This window comes from Nicotiana tabacum, chromosome 6 (assembly GCF_000715075.1).
Source record: "Nicotiana tabacum cultivar K326 chromosome 6, ASM71507v2, whole genome shotgun sequence".
Classification (NCBI taxonomy): Eukaryota; Viridiplantae; Streptophyta; class Magnoliopsida; order Solanales; family Solanaceae; genus Nicotiana; species Nicotiana tabacum.
Window position 1 is genome coordinate 195,457,834 of NC_134085.1, and position 23,805 is coordinate 195,481,638.

The window sequence follows — 23,805 nt, forward strand, 5'->3', positions numbered from 1 at the left end:
CACGAGTCTAACCATACGAAAATTATACAATTCTGACATTATTTGGTCCTTTAAATCATCATTATACATTTTTGAAAGGTTTTACAATTTTCTTCCCAAATTCCCTCTCGAATCACGAATTAAATGATGAATTCAGTTTTAGATCCATGTATTCTAGCCAAATCTGAGTTAAAATCACTTACCCCGATGAATTTCTTGAAAAACCTTCGAAAAATCGCCAAAATCCGAGCTCTCTAGGTCAAAATATTAAATAAAACCCAAAACCTCGTATTTATAGGTATCTCTCGAGTTTCCAGATACTGTGGGCCGCACCAAAACTCACGCGGTCCGCGCAAGCCAGTGCGGTCCGCGCAAAGGCAACGTGCGGCCGCACAGACCTCCCTCTGCAGTGACAGTCTTTAGTATTTTGGCCATAACTTTTGCTACAGATGTCCAAATTGCGATTTCTTTACCTTTCTGGAACCTAGACACGACGGTCTACAACTTTCATTTTTAAATCACCTCAAAATTTTTTGTATATCAAAAGATATGAGCTTCCGAAGTAGGACCAGCGGGAGGGCCCTTCACTGCGGCCGCGCCCCACTTTGTGCGGTCCGCGCGACGCCTACCACGGCCACGCCTGCTTTTGTGCGGTCCACACAGCACTCAACGCGGGCGCACTAATTTTTGTGCGGACCGCGTGAGTGAGTTCTGGGGCCTGCAACCCCTCTAGACCTGCTACAGCTATGATTTTTGCACTAAAACATCCCGGAACCTACCCGGAACTCCCGGAACTTCAAACCAATTATACCAACACATCCCATGACATTGCTAAAACTTGATCAACACTTCGGAACGCTTATAACAACATCAAATCACCAATTTCACATAGGATTCAAGCCTAAGAACTCCAAGAATCTCTTAAATTATGTTTTCAATCAAAAACTGTATCAAATCTCGTCTGAATGACCTGAAATTTTGCACACACATCCCAAATGACATGACGGAGCTACTGAAACTTCCAGAATTCTATTCCAACCCTCGGATCAAAATCTCACTATCGGACCGGAAACTTCAAAAATTCAAACTTCGGCATTTCAAGCCTAAATTAGCTACGGACCTCCAAAACACATTCCGAACACGCTCCCAGCCCCAAATTCACCTAACGGAGCTAACAGAACCGTCGAATTTCCATTCCGAGGCTGTCTCCCCACTGTTCCGACTTTGGTCAACTTTCTAACACTTAAGCTCTCATTTAGGGACTAAGTGTCCCAAAACTCCTCAAAACTCAAAACCGAGCATCCCGGCAAATCGCATTAGCAGAAATAAACTTGGGAAAAGCAGTTAATAGGGGATCAGGGCATTAATTATTAAGACGACCGGCCGGGTCGTCACATTATTTTCTCCTTATTATGATCATTTGCTCATATCTTTTCAAGGATTGTTATCTTTGGAACTGATTGGTCTACCAGGCTTCATGCGTACAGTAAACTCTATCCTTCTGGGACTTTAATTTTAATAGGAGCATTTGCAGCTGAAATATGATATTTAATTTTGGATCGGTAAATGCTTCTGACACTTGACTTGAATTATCTTCTAAATGACGATCATATTAATGATAATTCAATTCATATAGCATATTTTTCAACTGCTTACTTCATCCCCCTAATGTTACAAAAATTAACATATATCCCAAATCTTCTTTGGGAAACATATCTTTGTGCTTTGTGGTAGAAAAAAAAATTTAGTTTCCCACCCGGTGTCCGTTACCCACATTGGGGCCCGACTAAATTTGGATTCGCGCTGGAAAGTCCCACATTTGGGGGTAAAGTGCTCCCTAACAAAGACGACTCCATACCCAGGGGCCCGAACCCGAGACCAATGGTTAAGGATGAAGGAGTACTTACCACCCCACCACAACCCTTGTTGGTTGTGGTAGAGAAATTAATCAAATACCACGCATCAAATGTTATTAGATAGTAAAAATATTTGGCTTTTGATATGAAACCAATTGTGAGGGGAGGACTTATCATATATTGTTGGTCTGATGCATACAAGTATTGTTGTATACAATTTAGAAAATCTTAGACTAACACATGAAGTTTCGTTCTCATAGGCAAATAGTTTAGCCATTAATAGAAGGTATTCAATGTTAAACTAGCTTGGATATATACCAGCATCTTCAAGATGAACTATCTTGATTTCATAATCTAAAAATTATGCTCTTAATTGAGAAAAGCAATTTCAAATGCCAAACTGCAGGTTGACAATAAACACACATGTAACCATCTCATATATGCATCTTTAAGTGGTTCACATGACAGGTGAATGGGTCCATATTCACCTTTTATATATTTCAGAATTCAAGGGTCTTACTCCCAACTTTAGCTGGTATAATCAATTTATTATGAGAACAAGCAACACAAGAGAATTCTTGAAGAATCTTCTAGTTCTTCAGCATATGCTTATCTAAATTCTCAAATAGATCATTTAAAAATGACAAGTGAAAACTTCAAGTTTATCATGGCATGTGTTATCTCTTAGTAAACTACTGGTTTACTATGGCACAAACTTTTGCATTAGTAAACTTCTGATTTATTATGACTACTTTTGTATAAGTAAATTTCTGATGTACTGTAGCTGTTTTTGCATTAGTAAACTTCTGGTTTACTGTGATACATGATGTAGTACAAATTAAAGAATAAGGCGGGTAACTTCTCACATATATACTTACCCCATGATTGTGGAAACATGAAGATTTTCAATCTTTCAATCATTTGTAGTCTCAGTATGATTGTCATTTGTATTAGTAAACTTCGAGTTTATCATAACATATGTTTTGGCCACAATAATGACAAATAAGCTCTTCGGGAGCCTTTAAATTATTGTCCACAATCAAATATTATTCGGACAGTACTTGTGTCATGTATCTTCTAGACAAACAGTTAGCTCTTCCGGAGCTTTTAATAAAGTTTGTACTACCAAATATTGTTCAAATACTTTTGGTGTCATGAGAGAAAATCATAATCAAATAAACAATAAAAAAATAATTGTTTAAGCACAAGAAAATACCCCTTCATAATATTTTCCTACTTCAAGAGGAAACTTCAATTGTGTTACCTCTTCAGGAGCAAACTTAAAATACGAAATATTGAATATATATTACCTCTTCTGGAGGTGAATTGTAATATATTTATATCAAGAGTGCGTTCATATTTACGAGATTTATTAATATTGTCACATTCACTTCATGGAATGGATTAATATTATCAAAAGTTCTCATCCTTCAGTAAATTGAACATAATTATCTGAACACGCATTAATCACATCAAATTGTGATGCTTCAACCTCTTTTAAAATATTTACTACTTCGGGAGCAAATCGAGGCGTGCATTTAATATAGAGAATATTTATGTAGCTTATCTTCAATTGTAACCATAGAAAGCCTAAAATATCACTTCTGGTGGTCATAGGGGTGAGCGCGTAATTTTTGCCTCATACGAATTACTCCAAAAGAATTCCCAAAAATTAGGTCTTTCCTTTAATTATGTGTTATTTTTAGGAAATATTGTGCGATTTTCCTGTTTGTTTGCATATATTTGTGTGCATGTTTAATTTTATTAATGCATTAAAAATACAAAAAATATAGCATTTGCATTTAAGATTTGATTTTTACATTTTTGGAATTAATTAATGATTAGGTGTTTTACAAAATGAAAATTCACAAAAATAACATATTGTTTGTATTTTGGTCAAATTGTGTGATTTTCTTTTAATTTAGTGTTTAATTATTTATGATAGGTATTATTTAAAGTTAATTAATATTTTTAAGCTAATTTAGGTCTTTTATAATTTAATTAGGATTTTAATTTCAAATTTTGAAAGAAAAAGGAAGAAAAGAAAAGGGAAAAGAATTCTTGGGCCAATTCAATTTAATCCCCAAGCCCAAATCAAACACACCTAATACCCAACCAAAACCAGCCCAAACCCATGCCATACTCGGTCTATTCAATTCAGACCTCAAAGACGACTCAAACGACGTTGTTTCAGTGTCAACCAATCTCAACCGTCTATTCCCCATATCCAACGGCCAGGACTTAACCCATTACCCGTTTAACCCAACCCTGAACTGTTTCCCCCTGAACCCGATCCAGCCTCTAACCCTAACAAACGACACCGTTTAAATCAATCAAATAATCCAAGTTGTTGATCTCGTTTGATCGAACAGCCTGGATTTAACATCACCCCCAGTATATATTTGTCCAAACAGACCTCACCCCCCTCATAACCCCCATCTCATCTTCCTCACTCAAACCCTAGAGACCAGCCGCCACCATTCCCCACCGCCTTCCGATGGCGGCGCCGGCTCTAATCCGCCTGAAAATAACACCCCAAGACCCTCTACGTCCCCTCGTCCCCAATCTGTAGTTAGTTTCCCTCGAATCACCCTAGTACTTCTCGAATCTTCAATCGAAGTTGTCCGGTCCCAAAATCTCTGAACCCTAGCCTACCCAATCGACCCCAAATTAACACCACACAACCCCCATGACTCCCTCATACCAAATCCATCAATGGTTTCCTTCGAATCTGACCGGAACTCGTCGAATTTTAAATCTAAGATTCGAACCTAAAAGTTCAAAATCAGTTTTCGTTGAGCCTGATGACATGCATCGATCCAAGCCTCTAGTTTTTGTGATTAGAAGGTCGACTCACTACAAAACCGATGCTATTCATTTGTTCTTGATAGTTTGGGGTGAATCACAGTATCAAAGCCAAACCCAAGTTCGAGCCTGTTCGGTGAGTTCTTTCTTAGTCTTCGTTTGTTTACATTAGTATTATTATGATGTTCGTCTTCCTTATCTCTTTTTCTTTTCTTGGTCAATTTCAATTGAAAATCGATCAGTACTCTGGTATAGATTATTCTGTTCACTGTTTGTATCTTTAAGATTGGTTTCGTAGATTTGTTTCGTATAATTAGGACGTCAGTAGACTTTGAAATCGTATTTCGTTTAATCACTTAGTCAGAATAGTTAGGATTAGTTCAATAAGTTTGGTATTAACCTCTTGTCTAATTATGTCGATAAGAACTGATTAATATAAGTAATTCAAGTTTTACCTACTTAAGAAGTTTCTAGTGGATAGTAGGGTAGTATTTGCACTAATGGATTAAATAATTGAGTGGATAATTGAGTGGACAATTGAGTAGATGATTAAAGAAAGGAAAAATTGAATTGGTAGTGGAAAATGCACTAATGGAATGCCCATTTAAGGGAGCTGAAAATCAGAAGAAGGGGGGACACAAAAATAAGGGAGGACATTGATAGAGAGGTTCGGAGAGGAGAGGTGATAGGAAAAAAGGAAAACATTCTGAGAGAGGAGGAGATAGGAAATGGATACAAAAAGAGAGCTGAAGAGATAGAGTCAGACGGGAGGAAAAACTTAAACTACTAAAAAACTGCTACTATTCCATTGAGCTTTTCTTGGATCTCTGAAGTTTTCGATTTTGAAACACTTTCTGATTCATCTGGGTTTAGAATAGAGGGAATTTTATTTTGTAAATTCTTGGTTTGAAGTTCTGGCCGTGCTGTGTTGAGTATTACATTTCATTTCTTGGGTTAAAGCTGATTTTCTTGGTTGTCTCTGCTGCTAAAATACTGCTTCTTGCTACTGTTCTGTTGCTGCCTCCTTATTTCCTGTGTCGTTTCTTTCAAATTCCATGTACTCTTTTGAACTGTGACTAAAAAGGATGCTTGACTGAGTCTCTGTGTAAAGATCTGTAAACTGAGTTGAAGTTAAAATGATTAAACATTAGTGTTGTTTGCTTCTTGATTCTGCCATCTTTCTTTATTTATTTCATGTTTGCCTAGTCTAGCTTATTATTCACACTCCTTTCCTTGATATTACATTTTGTTTTAAGTGAGGGATTTGGACCTTGTCTGAATGTAGTTGATTCAGGAGTATTTATTTGGACTTAGTGTAATATGTGTTGATCCAATGATGACAAACTGTCATTTAGTTCTTCTTCTGTTTGTGTATGAGTTTCTTGCATTTCAAAAGGGCTTTCGACTGAGTATAGAGTAAAAATTTCTTGTTAAAACCATATTTCCAAACATATACATGTGTTTCGAGGTCCTTCCAGGTATTCTGATGGAAATTGAAGTAAGAATTGGATGTGTTTGATAGCTAGGTTATTTGTGTGAAAGATAATAACATTCTAGGGCAGATTCATTCGGTATTTCAATTTCAGTAACGATTGATGATAGGTCTGTTGTTATTCGGGCATGGAATGTTCTATTTTGGCAAGATAGGGAGATCGTTTGTTGCGTTTTGTTAAAATAATTTTTACTATGAACTGCATATTCACTTTAGAAGATACGATAACATTAAAGTATGTTTTGCATTTGAGTCAAGGATTACCAGAATTGGTTCAAACTCAGATTTTCTTGAATGATGTAATTTGCCTCAAACATTGGCGCTGGATCATGAAACTGGGTCGCCTTCATTGGCCCAGTTATGCCGAAACTCCTTTCAGCGATGGGATTTTCATCTGGGCTCACGTCAAGCCCAGCTGCTTATTTCGTTGGTCATGTAGTAACTGGAAGGTTGGCCGTTGGGCCTCTAATCAGCCTGGGCCTTTTCGTAATCAAACATGGATCGCATATTACTAGTCCGTTGACATTTAAATTTTAACTTAAACATTAGCACAAAAAAAATAGGTAAAAATCCTCTTACGTCTTTTAATCAATTACTCATGCTCATTAATAAATTGAGGTGTTCCACACTTAACATAAAAAGTTATGGCTCTCCTAATTAAGTATAGAAGTTAGAACAAATCGAGATATAATGTGCCAAACAAAATTACAAATGCATGGCCCTCTACTAATTTCTTATGATTTAAAGACAACAAATAACCAATTATCGTAATTTGTTTTAGGCACGTTTAATGAATTATCATAGTCGTGGACACGTTCGCGTGACATGATCACAATTCTAAAAACAATTCGGAGTATGCGTTCGCGCAACTTCGAACAAATCTTCTCAATAAAAAATGGGTTTTCGGAGGTTATTAAATTAAATTAGCTCATATAGTCTGAGGTGCGCCGCCTACCATTTAATCATACAAAAATGACAAATGTTTTAGGCACGCGTAACTTTGGCCAATTTATTTAAATAATAAAATGTTATTAATTCAATTGTGTACACATTCGCGTGACACAATTACGATTTCTAAAAAATGAACACTCGTAGTTTGCTTTAGGCTCGATTTAGACTAGTATTGTGATTACGTATACGTTCGCGTAACATTATTGCGAATTTGATTCTAAAAAGTGACTTAAGGGATGTGTTCGCGCAACTTCAACCAAATTTTTCTTAATAAATCAACAAAAGATTTATTAATCGTGGACACGTTCGCGTGACATGATTTTGATGCGCCAAAAGTGTTATTAATTATGTACACGTACGCGTGACATGATTCCTTACATGCAAAATAAAACGAATATACGTACGCGTGATTCGTTTCAAGATAATTCTATAATTACAAATAATCAAGCTAAAAAGAGGTTATAAAAGCTAAAAATACACAATAAGTTTAAAACGTGTAATAAGTCAGATAATTAGGCCAATTTTAATAGTTTAAGCGACCGTGCTAAAACCACGAAACTCGGGAATGCCTAACACCTTCTCCCGGGTTAACAGAATTCCTTACCTGGATTTCTAGTTCGCAGGTTGTAATATAGAGTCAATCTTTTCCTCGATTTGGGATTCGAACCGGTGACTTGGGACACCATAAATTATCCCAAGTGGCGACTCTGAATCTTTAAATAAACGAATCTCGTTTCGATTGTCCTTTAATTGGAAAAACTCCCTTATACACTCCTTCCCGGGTGTAAGGTAAAAAGGAGGTGTGACAATAGGCATATACCACTTCTGGTGGTTAACAAAATTCAATTACAACGAGATATATAAAATATAACCACTTTTGGTGGTTGTTATTTCTTGCAAACTCTGCTGGAGTTTAAGTGGATCTAACAATGTTATCCACTTTCTAATCCTTTATTAAGATAAATAGAATGAAAACAAATATCAAAATCGGTACCGTATACATAGCATATAACCAAGCAAGTAGTGATAAAGATATTAAACCAAATATAAGCAAAAGGCTCAAATTATTTTACACAAATTTGGTCACTCCAGACGTAAGTGATATCCACATCACTACAGCTAAGAAGAAAAGTTCACCACCTCAAGGATATAATCTGCCTTATGATGCTCGGAATGAACAAGATATAACCGCGGACATAAGAGTGTTGCCTTACATCGGAGATGAATACTGAAATAGAAATTAAATTCGAAGTAAGTGCTCAAAATAATAGAGTCTCGTGTTGATAACATGTTATGAAATAAAAACTGTAAAGTAAACAAATCGAAGACAAGTATAGAGAGAGATTCATGAATTATTCAACTTCAAATTCATGTACATAATAAACTAAAATGTCCTCTATTTATAGAAGTTTGGAAGCTGTAAGCTGCTACTGCAAGCTGTTGTGTAAGCTGCTACTGTAAGCTGCTTCTAAGTTGCTTGTAAGCTGCTACTGTAAGCTGCTGCGTAAGTTGCTTGTAAGTTGTGTAACGACTCGGCCGGTCATTTCATGAGTTAACACTTCATTTTCCCCATTTCTGCTTCATATTGCCTTGTTCAGTTTTATTATGTGTTATCGGGTTGGTTGGTTCAGGTTCGGAGAGATTTTGGTAAGGTTTGAGACACTTAGTCTCTTTTGAGTAAGCATAAGTTGGAAAAGTCAACCAGATATTGACTTATGTGAAAAAGGGCTCGGATATGAATTCTGATGATTCGGATAGCTTCGGGAGGTGATTTGGGACTTAGGAGCGTGATCGGAATGTGTTTTGGAGGTCCGGAGTAGATTTAGGCTTGAATTGGCGAAATTGGAATTTTAGCGTTTTTCTGTTGTTAGGTGAGATTTTGATATAGGGGTCGGAATAGAATTCCGGAAGCTTTAGTAGGTCCGTTGTGTCATTTGTGACGTGTGTGCTAAATTTCAGGCCATTCGGACGAGGTTTGATAGACTTTTTGATCGAAAGTGGAATTTGGAAGTTTTTGGAATTCTTAGGCTTGAATCCGATGTAATTTTGGTGTTTTGATGTTGTTTTAAGTGTTCCAAAGGTTGGAACAAGTTTTAATGAGGTTATGGGATATGTTGGCAGGTTTGGTTGAGGTCTCGAGGGCCTCGGGTGAGTTTCGGGTGGTTGAACGAATCATTTCAAGTTGAAAAGGATTGTAGAAAATCTGATGTTAGTGTTGCAGATAGTTGTGCTTCGCGTTCACGAGTGGACCCTTGCGTTCGCGAAGGGTTAGGATGTGAGGCAGGAGCCTTCGCATTCACGATGAAGGTCCCGCGTTCGCGAAGGGATGGGTCTGTGTTCAACGCATTCGCGAAGGTTTGAGTTGCTGAGGAATCGCGTTCGCGAGGAGTCGTCGCATTCGTGTAAGAGGATTTTTGGTCAACGGTATTTTTGTACTTCATGAATGCAAGGCTTTGACCGCGTTCACGGAGAAGGATTTCAAATCGCTGGGCAGAATGTTTAAAAGGTCATTTTCGCAAATTTTGGCCTAAGTTCACCATTTTTTACTCGGTTTTGGAACTTTTTGAGAGAGATTGAAGAGGGAATCAAAGAGAACTTCTTGGAGGTAAGAATTATGGAGTTAATACTTGATCTAATTGTGATTTATACCTAATTAAACATGGAACTTGGGGGATTTGAAGCCTAAAATTGGGGAGTTAGGGCTTGTAAATCGGAGACCTTAATCTAGTGATTTGAGGGGCCATTTGAGATCCGATTTCGATGATTTTGGCATGAATAGACTCGTGGGAGGATAAGGATTCCGTTGATGTGATTTTTTATCGAATTTTAAGACGTGGTCCTGGGGGTTTGGTTAGACCAATTTCGGGATTTTTGGTATAATTTGATTATTTTCGGATGGGCTTCGTTCCTTTAGCATATTCTAATGTTATGATTCTGATTTTGGGTAAATTTGGTGCGAGTTGAGGCCGAGACGAGAGGCAAAGGTGTCGCGGAGTAGTATTTCATCTAGTTTGAGGTAAGTAACGATTGTAAATCTGGAACTGAGGGTATAAAACTCTGATATTTCGCCCTGAGTTCTCAGTTCTCTTCTTGGAGAGGTTTGTTCCACAGACTCGCAGGGAGGAGTTGTAGGGATTGTGACTTGGTCCGTCCCGTAGCGACTATTAAGTTGCGTATTTGATTTGAAATCTTATGATATCCAGTATTTTAGAGATTGATACTATATTGTGGGTTGTACGCCATGTTTGGGGCCTTGTGCCTAGGGGTGTGCATTCGATTTATCGATTCGATTTTGACCCTTATCGATAATTAATTATCGATTATCGATTTGTACATATTCTTATCATTATCATTTCAATAAGGTTTCGATTTTTTCGATTTCGATTTATCGATTTTTGGGGCTTATCGATTCGGTTATCGATTACGCCAATAAGAAAATTTGTTGGATTCCACGAAAAGTATATTGCTATAAAAACACCTAAATAATATGGACAAAATGGAGTTGAAGAAGCATATATGATGACTACATAAGAATACGCAAAAAAAATACCTGATTCTACATCAAAGAAAAAAGGGAACCTGAAGAGAGGTCAATGACAGAGAGAGAAGGTCTCTTGAAATGGATACGGAGGTGAATCTGCTGAAGCTTAAAATTGTAACAAAGGCACGGAGAGAGAAAAGTGTGTGGAGGAAAGAAGCTGATGGACTCACACGAAGAAAAATGTGAAAAGCGTTGTCAATTAGCTACGGAGGAAAATTGTATTTCAATACATCACATACCATGTATTACAAAGAAGATCAAACAATAATTCGCATAAAATACAATGGATAATTAGAGATGAAATAACCATCAGCAGGGACAAAAAATTTTACTCGCCTAACCTTGATACCTGCGAAAGACTTAGATAACATTGAACAACATATTTTAGCAGCTATAAACAAGGGTTTACCGAAAGTTTTTCAACTAGTCAACTCAAGGCTTGTACCACTGCCAGAAAACGTTCAGTAAAAGCACAACAATAATCCAGCCCTTCCTCTTGCATCAAGATTTTCATAACTATGAGTGTTGTAACCTATACAACTAGGGGAGTCCGTCGAAGTTCACCGGAGTTCGTCGGAGTTCACTTTCTCTGCTGGGTTTGCAGTTCGCGGGAGAGAGAGAGAGAGAAAGGTAAAAGTGGCGCAGAAGAATGGGTAGAGGAAATAATAGGGTTAGGGACTTAGGATAAAGAAAGGGATATTATAGAATAAGGGTATATTTGTCTTTTTAGTATATCTTATCGGTTTATCGATAAACCGATAACCGAAGAGGACAAAATCAAAATCGATATTGATAACTCGATAAGAAAAATTTCGAAATCGATAAACGGATAACAAATAATCGATTCGATTTATCGATAAACCGATTCGAATGCATACCCCTACTTGTGCCGACCTATTGAGACCCTTAGGGGCATTTTTACTGTTTTCCTCACTCTATTTGTTTGAAAGCATATTCTCAGTCATGTTCTACCTGTTTATTGTTAAACCTAGTTTTTATCACTCTACTTTTTTTTAAAATGTGAAAACTGTTTGTGTTAAGCTTCCCTGATTTCCATTGTTATGCCTGAGTGGCTGTGAGGTTAATGACTGATAGAGGTTGAGGACCTTATGGTGAGGATTATATATATATTATGGATCGGGCTTCACATCGCAGCAATATTATGTGTGTATATATATATATATATATATATATATATATATATGGAATCGGGCTGCGCGCCGCAGCGATATGACGCTTAGGCTGTAGGAGCCCCTCCGGAGTTTGTACACCCCTAGTGAGTGTAGTTGACTATAAACTATGGATCGGGCTGTGCTAAGTAGAGATTTTAACGACTTTTATGCTCCTTCTTGTTTATGCTTTGATTATAAATCGTTACAAAATAGTCCCAAAAGGCTCATAAGTTATGCTTGATTGCAGGTTTGATCGACAAAGTGACGAAATGTTAAAGATCGGCTCAAAAGGAGTGAAACCTACTCAAGTATCAAAGACAAAGTAAACTGAGGGCAAACAAGCCTAGTGCGGACCGCACAAAATGGAATGCGGCCGCACTAGGTGATTCAGAGAGATGGCAAGATCAAGCTTCAAGCAACGCGGCCGAAGTCCACACTGTGCGGCCCGCGGTGAAAGTTCCGCGGCCGCATTGCCTTTTTGTGTGGTCCGCGGAAGAGGTATTCAGAGAGATGACAAAAACCAGGCCTGAAGCAACGCGGCCGCAGTCCACATTGCGCGGTCTGCGGTGAAGGTTCCGCGGCCGCACTGCCTTCTTGTGCGGTCTGCAGAAGAGATATTCAGAGAGATGAAAAATGCCAAAGCGGTCATTGTTGTGCGGACCGCGATAGCTGCCTCCGCGGCCATGGTCCATTCTACGCGATCCGTGGAGCCCAAGTCAGAGAACCCGGGATTGAAGTCCAAGAGCCTAGCGTGGTCGCGGTCCATTTTACGCAGCCCGCGCTGACCCTGTAGGAATATTTTTGTCCAGTTTTTCCATCCTAGTATAAATAGAACAATTTATCATTTTTAGGGTATCAGATATATCCATAACTGAGCTGCGCTCGTGGGAACTTCATCTGTAGCCATTTTGGCATCTTAGCTTCAAGTTAACAATAGATTCTTGTATTTTCATTTAGCATTTAATTAATATGCCTTGTTCTTCATCTATTTCTCTATTTTCTTCTTCAAGCATGAGTAGCTAAACCTATTAGCTAGGGTTGTGGCTCAACCCTAGTATGGGTAATTGATGGGTTTGCCATCTATTGTTAGATTAACTATGGGTGTTTGTTATTTGGGTTAATTTTATAGTTTAATCTATAAATTTGTGGTTGCAAAAACTGATTTGTGCTAAGTTGACTTGGCTCTTCTTGAGAAAGAGAGCCCAAGTCTCCAAAATTGACCCAACAAGGAATTGGGATGGACTCAAGAGAATTGATTGTCCCAATTAAAGGGTTAAACCTCGAGAGAGTAATTACCCCACTTGAACCCTAGTTGCTTGAGCTAATTTGCCTACCCGTTTGGTCTCAAAAGAGTCAATTAGGCAAAATCACTTTCTCTACCGAGAGGTGTGAGAGTGGGTAAAATTGTGCAATGATTATAGCATAAGCCCCAATTATGTCAATCGAACTTTAGTAACTTCTACCCATCAATTATCCACCTAGGTAATGTCACGACCCTAGTGCCTTTCTTCCCATTAGATACACATAACAATTATCTCGTAGCATATTCTAGTTTCAATTAATAGCTTGGTAATAGTAGTTTATAATCTAAAAACCCAAAAATATATGGAAGTGATATTTGGAATAAATACACACTTCTAGTCTAGATAGATACTCGACTAAGCTCCCTGTGGAAATCGATCCCGACCCTCATATCGAGTAAAAGCTATTGCGACCCACTCTATGGAGTTTGAAGTGATGACTTTTTGGCGCCGTTGTCGGGGAGCTAACGGTTTTGGCTATCTATTTAGTTAGTTTTGTGTATTGTTCTTCTTTCCTTCCTTGTTACTTACTTGTTTGTGTCATTACTAAGGTACCAACATAGATTTAAACTACGCTAATGATCCTTTTGGAAACGTGATAGCGGGGGAGGAGGTAGATGATCTTGAACAAGATGAGGTGCCTCTTGTGCCTCAAGGTCAACGGAGAGGCCGGAATGTAAATGCTATTCCAAATGACAATATTCCAAACCCTCCCCCGGTTCCCCCAAGAGTGGCTCCCAGAGTATTACCGAACCAGGGCTATGCAAGTGCTATTGTCCCACCCTGAATCCGGGCGGGCAACTTTCAGATAACAAATGTGATGTTGACCTTACTTGAGCAGCGTGGGTACTTCAGGGCGCTGCAAATCAAAATGCCTACAAACATCTTAAGGGATTCGTAGATATATGCTGGGGGAGCAAACAAACGAATGTGTCCGAGGATGCGTTAAGATTGAGACTCCTATTCTTACTTTAGGTAAAGGCATTGGATTGGCTCGAGAGACTCCCCAACCATTCCATCATAAGTTGGGATGAGTTGGCGGATAAGTTTATTGCCAAATTCTTCTCTCCTAGTCATATGGCGGCACTTCGAGATGAAATATTAGCCTTCAAGCAAGAGCCAACAGAACCTTTGCATGAGATTTGGGAGCGATATAGAACGATGGTGAAGGAGTGCCCAAATAATGATATGACCGAGGCCATGATCCAACAAACCTTCTACCGAGGCATAAATACTACAAATCAATGCATTGTTAACCAATTGGCCGGGGGCAATTTTATGAAACTTTCTTATGAGGAGGCATGTGATATACTTGATGAAATGGTGGACAAATCTTCAGCATGGCAGAGTAGAGCAAATGTGCCTCAAGGTGACCCTACGGTTATCCAGTTGCACAAGGAATTACATGATCACGGGCAAGAGATAGCTGAGCTTACCACCACGATGAATTAATTGGCTAAGGCATAGTTGCAACAAGTTCAGAATCCTCGCCAAGTGAATGCCATGGAGGGTGTTAGTATGCTTGTCAACAAGAGAAGGCAAAGGAGGCAACAAAATCAAGGAAATTCTGAGCAATTTGTTGATGAATATGATGGGTGTCAAAATGATGGTTATGATGACCAAAGTGAAGAGGTACAATATGTCAACAACTATCAAGGCAATAGGGGCAACTCTTCAAACCAATAATGGCGACCCCAAGGAAATTGGGGCAATCAACAACAAAGTGGTGGCAATTGGAACAACAACCAAAACAACAATTGGGGTAATCAGAACAACAACCAAGGAAACTGGAATGGAAATAACAACAACTGGGGCAATAACAATAATCAAGGCGGGTGGAACAACAATGGAAACCAAGGCAACAGGGGGCAAGGCTTTCAAAGGCCCCCAATGTACCAACAACCAAAAAATCCACCCTCTTTCTCTTCTCAGGGTCCTAGTTCTTCTGGTAATGATATGGGTAAAATTGAAATGATGTTCGAGCAGATGATGAAGAGGAATGCGGATTCCGATGCACAGTTGGCTTCTTACAACACCTCTATCCAAAACTTGGAGGTGCAATTAGGTCAAATCTCTCAGTCATTGAATACTCACCCGAAGAGTGCTCTACCAAGTGATATGGTAATGAACCCGAAGGGTGGAAATAACAATCATGTGATGGCGGTTACAACAAGAAGTGGGAGAGGTGGTGATGTGAATTCCTCAAAGCAAAAGCAAGTTGTGGATGAAGATGTTGAGTTGCGAGATGTTGATGTACCTTTTGGTTGTTGAAGATATGGTTGAAGAGAATGTGAACAATGATGTAAGGATTGATATTGGTGAGGCCTAGGTAGAAACCCATGATGCCGTGAACCCGTCTAGGGAACACGTGATTGACATGCCCGAGCCGATGGTGCCAAAAGCCAAGGTTCCTCTGCCAAGGCCACCTCCACCTTATCCTCAAAGGCTCGTAAAGCAGAAGATTGATAATCAATTTAAAAAGTTCATTGACATGATGAAGAGCTTATCTATTAATGTGCCTCTGGTGGAGGCACTTGAACAAATGTCAGGCTATGCAAAATTCATGAAAGATTTGGTTACAAAGAAGCGCTCTATGGACTGTGAAACTATAAAGATGACTCACCAGGTTAGTGCTATAGTGCATTCAATGGCCCCGAAGCTTGAAGATCCCGGTGCTTTCACCATTCTTTGCACCATTGGGAGTGCGGATTTTGCTAAAGCTCGTTGTGACTTGGGAGCTAGTATCAATTTGATGCCCTACTCGGTTTTCAAAACTTTGGGTATTGGGCAACCTAGGCCAACTTCAATGAGACTTCGAATGGCGGATCGATCGATGAAGTGACCTTTGGGCATTATTGATGATGTGCTTGTCCGGGTGGACAAATTCATATTGCCGGCCAACTTTGTGGTTTTGGATTGTGAGGTGGACTATGAGGTTCCTATTATCTTGGGCAGACCTTTCCTTGCAATGGGGAAGGCATTGGTTGATGTTGAAGCGGGTGAGATCACTTTCCGAGTGGGAGACGAAAAGGTCGTTTTCCACGTTTGCAAATATATGAAGCAGCCCAATAGCACCGAGGTGTGCTCATTTGTAGACCTTGTCATAGCAGTGATTGTGGATGATACCAGTGCTATGATCAACGTGGAAGATCCGCTTGAAGCAGTGCTCTTGAACATGGATGTCAATGATGATGCTAGTAGAGTGGAAAGTGTCAATGCCCTACATGGGATGGGCTCTTATTCTTATGAGCCGAGGAAGCTATCTTTGGATCTTGAAAACCGGAAAACTCTACCAACAAAGCCATCCATTGAGGAGCCACCGGTGTTGGAGTTGAAGCCACTTCCTCCACACCTCAGGTATGAATTCTTGGGTTCAAATTCTACTTTATCAGTTATTCTTTCTTCTTGCCGTATGAATTCTTGGGTTCAAATTCTACTTTATCAGTTATTCTTTCTTCTTGCCTTACTAACATGCAGGTTGAGGCCACTTTGGCAGTGCTTCAAAAGCGAAAAAGGATAATTGGATGGACTCTAGCTGACATTCGGGGAATAAGCCCCGCATTTTGCATGCACAAAATCATCTTGGAGGAGGATGCAAAGCCTTCCTTGGAGCATTAAAGAAGATTAAATGAGGAGATGCAAGAAGTGGTGAAGAAAGAGGTTATCAAGTGGTTGGACGCTGGTGTGGTTTATCTTATTTCTGATAGTTTTTGGACTTCTCTGGTGCATTGTGTACCTAAGAAGGGTGGTATGAGTATGGTGGCCAATGACAATAATGAACTCATTCCTACTCGCACGATCACCGGGTGGAGAGTATGTATGGACTACCGGAAGCTAAACAAGGTGACCCGAAAAGATCATTTCTCATTTCCATTCCTTGACCAAATGCTAGATCATCTTGCGGGGCATTCTATTGCTTCTTGGATGGTTACTCAGGTTACAATCAAATTTTAATTGCCCCGGAGGACCAAGAGAAGACAACTTTTACATGTCCCTATGGCACATTCGCCTTCTCTCGAATGCCATTCGGATTGTGTAATGCTCCGGCAACCTTCCAACGTTGCATGATGGCTATTTTCACCGACATGGTGGAGGATATCTTGGAGGTTTTCATGGATGATTTCAGTGTGGTTGGGGATTCTTTTGATGAGTGTCTGAAAAATTTGGATAGAGTATTGGCCTGGTGTGAAGACACAAACCTCGTACTCAATTGGGAAAAATGTCATTTCATGGTTGCAGAGGGTATAGTGTTGGGTCACAAAATCTCGAAGCGAGGAATTGAGGTTGACAAAGCCAAGATAGAGGTGATTTTAAGGCTTCCTCCACCTATTTCTGTCAAAGGGGTGAGGAGTTTTCTTGGGCACGCGGGTTTTTACCGGAGGTTAATAAAGGATTTTTCTAAAGTGGTACACCCTTTGTGCAAGTTGCTAGAGAAAGATGCAAAATTCTTGTTCGACGAGAGTTGTATGCAAGCATTCAAGCTTCTCAAGCTCAAGTTGACTTCTACCCCCATCATTACCGCACCAAATTGGAGCTTGCCTTTCGAGCTCATGTGTGATGCTAGTGACGTTGCGCTTGGGGCTATTTTGGGCCAAAGAATCAACAAGATGTTTCATCCGGTGTACTATGCAAGCAAGACCATGAATGAGGCTCAAAGGAACTATACGGTCACCGAGAAAAAGTTGTTGGCTATTGTGTTTGCTATGGAAAGGTTTCGACCTTACCTTATGGGGGCCAAAGTTATAGTGCACACCGACCATGCCGCCCTTAGGTATTTGATGACCAAGAAAGACTCCAAGGCGAGATTGATGAGATGGGTGTTACTTCCTCAAGAGTTTGATCTAGAAATTATTGACCGGAAGGGTAGTGAGAATCAAGTGGTGGACCACTTGTCCCATTTGGAGGAGGAGGGAGGCCTTGTGACAGCCTTGAGATCAATGATTCATTTCCCGACGAAACTCCTTGCGGTGTCAATGAAGGATATGCCATGGTTTGCCGATGTTGCCAATTACATTGTGACTGTAATAATCCCGTGTGAGCTCTCTCAAGCGGGATAGTTTGGATTTCTATTGGGATGAGTCATACTTGTTCAAGATTTGCACTGATGGTGTGATTTGTAGATGTGTCCCGGAGGAAGAACAATTGAGTATCTTAGAGGCTTGCCATTCTTTACCCTATGGTGGCTATCATGGTGGAGTGAGGACCGCCTCGAAAGTTCGTAGTTGTGGATTCTATTGGCCCACCTTGTTCAAAGATGCGGGCGATTTGGTGAAGAGATATGATGAGTGCCAAAGAGCGGGCGAAATTTCAAAAAGGGATGAGATGCCTCTCAATATGATTCTTGAAGTGGATATCTTTGATGTTTGGGGCATCGATTTCATGGGTCCATTTGTTAGCTCTTGTGGGAATACTTACATTCTCGTGGTGGTTGATTATGTCTCAAAATGGGTTGAAGCCGTGGCTTTGCCTAATAACGAAGCCCGGAGTGTTGTTGTGTTTCTTAAAAAGAGCATCTTCACAAGGTTTGGCACTCCTCGTGTGATTATTAGTGATGGGGGGTCTCACTTTTGCAACAAGGCTTTCGACACGTTGCTTTCCAAGTACGGTGTCAATCATAAGGTTTCTACCCCCTATCATCCTCAAGCTAGTGGTCAAGTGGAAGTCTCCAACAGAGAAATTAAGAGCATCTTGTCAAAAATTGTCAATGCTAATAGGACCGATCAGTCGAAAAAGTTGGATGACGCTCTATGGGCTCATCAGACAACTTAAAAAACTCCGATTGGTATGTCTCCGTATCAGTTGGTGTTTGGAAAAGCTTGTCATCTTCCGGTTGAGTTAGAGCACAAGGCCATGTGGGCTTTGAGGAAGTTGAATTTGGAATGGGATGTTGCGGCAAATCTTCGTGTTGAACAACTAAATGAGCTCGATGAGTTTAGATTCCATGCCTACTCAAGTTCATCCTTGTATAAGGACAAAATGAAGTACATTCACGACAAATATGCTCGGGGTAAGGAGTTCAAGGTTGGAGATATGGTTCTCTTGTTCAATTCCCGGTTACGTCTGTTTTCGGGTAAGATCAAGTCAAAGTGGAGTGGGTCATTTGAAGTTGTGTTTGTGACCCCATTTGGTGCTCTTTATCTAAGGAACAAAAATGGTGAAATTTTCAGAGTTAATGGGCACCGGGTCAAGCATTATCTTGGAAAATTTGATGACAGACACGTGGTGGCACTTCTTCATCTAAAGTGATGTGATGGTAACATGCGTCGTGCCGCGACGTTAAATCAGGCGCTTCTTGGGAGACAACTCATGTCTTTTTCTTCTTGTTTTCTTTCATTTTCTTTGTAGTGTAGGATTGATTTTTGAGATAATTGGTTGTGAGATGTTGTAGGGACAGTGTTGATACAGTGCAAAATATTTTGGGAAAAATTGAACAGTCTCTAAAGTTGCCAGTGCGGCCGCACTGCACTTTGTGCGGTTCACACTGGTGAAGAACAAGTAAGGTGCTCTCTGATGATTACCACCGCAGCCGCATTCCATTTAGTTCGGACTGCGGTGGACCTCCGGGGCCGCGGTTGATTTTGTGCGGACCGCGGAGGTTGCCTTCTCAAGCTTCTTCTGAACAAACCCAGCGCGGTCCGCAGTTTGTTTTGTGCGGCCGCGCTGGTAGGTGAGGTTGGGTCCCACGTGCTTCTCTATAAATAGACCTTTGAGGTCACCGGTTACCCTTTTCGAAAAATTGATTCTCAGAGACTTAAAAATCACTGTTCATCTTTCCTCTTCTTTATACTAGCTTGTTTGCATTGTGTTTCTTCACTACTTCTCAATATCTGGTAACAATTCAACCACTTCTTGTTATTTTAATTAGTTAATTTCATTTTATGTTATTTTCTATTAACTGTGTAGGCTTCCCCCCCCCCCATAATTCTTTAATTTTGATGTTAGTTTAGTTTAACTGTTAAGTTTTGTGTGCCTGAGGAGTATTATTAACTGGATAAATTGAGTAGGGACAAAGTTAGGTGAAAATTTGAACAAAAATGCAAGACGAAGAACCCTAACTCAATGCCTTGACCAAGCACCCATCGCGGACCGCGGTCGTTTTTATGCGGTCCGTGGTGCTTCGAAGCGGTCCGCGGTACCATTTTGTGCGGACCGCGGTGAGGAATTTTCAGGAATTGAACTCTCGCCCAGCGCGGCCGCACTACATTCTGTGCAGTTCGCGCTGGCCCATCGCAGCCGTGGTGCTACTTTGTGCGGGCCGCGGTGGTGGGATTCAGAGAGGTGGTGTTGTATACCTTGCCTCAGTGCGGACCACGGTCGCCTTTATGCGGTTTGTGGTGCCCCCAGTGCGGCCGCACTCCTTTTTGTGCGGGCCGCGGTGCACTATTTCTGCAACATGTTCTGCAGCTTGTGGCTTTTGTTCTGCAATTCATTTTCCACATCTCTTCCACTATTTGTGTTGATACTAATAAAGCTAGATGTTTATGCTTGCAGGCAATGGTCAAACAAAGAGGCAAAGGCTCGAAACAACCCGGCCGAAGTAATTCCTCCCTGGGAGGAAAGCAAAGGATGGTAAAACTCACTCCCCAGGCTAGACAAAACATAAAGGACATGAGAAAAGCAATCAAAGCGGCCGACAGAGCCATTGACAACTCGGGGAGTGAGTACGAGCCCTCCCGGGAGATCTCTTCAGATTCAGTCCCACTATACATCCCGTATCCGGAGAACGCCATACATAGAGACACTCCTCCCTCTTCCCCCGATGCTCGAGCTTTAATCAACATTTCTTCTGGGTCGTCTGAGGGCTCAGCGGCAGGTAGTGGGGATGAATACTCTACCTCTCCCACAGCGTCAATATCTGGAGAGGGTGCTAGAGGTGATGAGGGAGATGGGGAGTTACCTGGGGTTGGTGTGCCGCAGGTTGGGGGTGTTAACCAGACTAGAAATCCCGTTGTCTGGGAAGATAGATTCGTCAGCCAGGTGGCATTCCACAAGTTTAGGGAATGGTGGCCAGCACAAAAGTTGATTTTTGAGAGGAGCTTCATTGACAGAGACCTTCTACCCCTACACCCCAACGTACATAGACAGTTTTGAGCTCGAGTGGGTTGGGAGCACTTCAAAGATAATTGTGTGAAAGCGAATGAGCACATGGTCAAGGAGTTTTATAGCAATGTGGCCCACATCTTGAAGGGCACTAAAGTGACCAAAGTGCGAAACAAAAATGTGGTATTTACCGGGAAGGCACTAAATGAATACCCGGGGTTCAACGAAGAAGATGAGTCCGTTTACAATGAAAAGTTGGCAATGGGCGAGGAGGTTCGTCCATGGTTAGCCTCATACCTGGCAGTCCCGGGTACGGTTCCAGAGTGGTTGCAAGCAGGGGTCAAAATACTTTGGAGGACTTTTAACTTTGAGGCTAGGGGTGGTTGACTTTTGTGTGCAGTCGGCTCGACCCCATTACCCATTATCAGACTATTCTGCTTGCCCGGGCTATTCTTGTTGCATCTATTATGGCGGGATACCCTATCAACGTGGGTAATGTGATGTCCCACGTCATTTCTACAGTGGGGGTTGAGCATGACCAGAACTACCCTTTTCCCAGCACCCTCACTATGTATTTCAGGGACCTGGAGGTGGAGAAGAGACCTTTTGACATCAAGGTCAAACCTGTGGCTCCGTTTTCATGGTACAGTCTGAAGGGGTCAGACAACCCAAGGACAAAAATTACAAGTCGCCTGCTTCTGCCCCAATCGGCTAGTCTAAAGAGCCGGTTGCGGTAGAGCCCTCCACTGAGCCTGCTTCTACAGTTGCTGACATGTCTCCCGGACCTTCCACTACTGTTGGTCCCTCTACTTCAGCTGGCCTAAGGATTCCATCTTCCCGGGCCCATCCTATCACTGCCCACCAGCTGAGCCAGACACTTCATAGCTTGAACAACTGGATGTCAGCTGTGTCATCCAAGTTGTCTACCTTGACTTCTACCATTGCAGCTCAGTCAGCACCGCAGCCAGCTCAGCTTCCACAAGCCATTGAGGATACATTGAATAAGATCCTGGAGAAACAGGAAAAGATCATCAGTACTTAGGGTGCCTTGGCTAAGGCAGTAGATTCACATGGCAAGGACCTGAAGGAGCAGGGAGCACAAGAAGCTGCGCAAAACACAGGCTTCCAAGGAGTCTGTGAAGGAGCTTAGAGCGGATGTGGACAAACTGAAGGCAGACCAACTGCCTTTAGACTTGTTATTTGAGGATCCAGCTCCAGCAGCAGTACCAGCAGCAGAGCCACAGCAGGAGAAGACACAAAGGCTTCCAAAGAAAAAGAGGAAGCTCTCTAGTGCAGATGAGGCGATCATCCAGTTGGCGGACCCACCGGAGGCTCCCTCCAGTCAGCCACAGGATGTTTCTGATATTCAGCCCGTCCAGGTCCAGGCCCCAATCCCAGCAGCTGAGCAGCAGGAGACCGGGAACCAGTCTGAGGTTCCCGCGCATATAGAGGACCCAGGGACCACTGATGATCCCATGCAGACGGACACAGCTTAGGGAGTTCCCATATCCTTTTCTTATACTTTTTGGTGCTTATTTGTTTAGTTGGCATTGGGGACAATGCCAACTTTTATTTGAGGGGGTGTGCCCTACATTTTTGGATGACTGTATATATTGTTAGTTTTTATGTCTTTTTGATTTTCATATTTGGTCTATATATAATTTTACGTTTAGTTAGTTTTATCGCACTTTTTATCTTTCATTTGGTCTGTATATAAAGTTATATTATTGTATATATTCATCCCCGTTATATATTCAAATCCTCTATTGTACACATTCATTCTATTTTCTATTTTCGTAAAAAAAAATCTTTTTTAGTTTCTTAGATAGGCTCATAGCTTTTTGTTTTGTTTTTGGCGTTTTCAATAAGCCTTTGGTTTTCTTAATGCCACGGTTCTTTCCAAAGGTGGAGTATTGTGTGAACCAGGTGGCTCTTCCCGATGATGGATGGCGTGACAACCTTCTTAAGGGTTTGAGTCCGTTTTTGTTTCTATTTTTGGTAGCTTGTAGTTAAGGTTTCCTCAAGCAAAGTTTCACTTGGGCCTAACACAGTTGCCTTTGATCCCATGGTCAAAGACAAGTCGTTGTGTTTAGGATGGTGAAAGTTGTGACCTTGAGACTCTTGTGTTGACCAAACAATCATCATGTGGTCTTTCGGGACCATTGTGTGCTCAAATCGTGTCTAAGGTTGTTGTGGGTCCCCGACTCTATGTCTTTAACAATCCTTGAGCTTGTGTGGTGAGAAATTGAATTGTGAGTCCAAGTTCCGAGCCAATGGTCTAGAACTTGCCCTGAATGTCTGTTGAGGCGAAATCTTAAGTGAAATTTGGCTTGAGAAGTGATTATAGGCTCTCCTTGATCCAAATGATAGTTGAACAATTCCATAGCCCACCAATGATATACTCCCTAGTTAACCCTTTTGAGCCTTAAACCTTTTTCTTTCAAGAACCAATACTATCAGCCTATATCCATTCTAAAATATACCCTCTTCGGCACCCGATCTTCCCTTGAGCAATGGCAAAAGTCTAAGTTTGGGGGGGAGAGACGAGAGAAGGAACAAGTGGTAAAAGGTACTAAAGCGAAGAAAAGGAAGGCAATGAAAAAGAAAAGAAAAGAAAAGAAAAAGATAAAAAGAAAGCCCAATGTGAAAAAGAATAAAAAGGGAGATT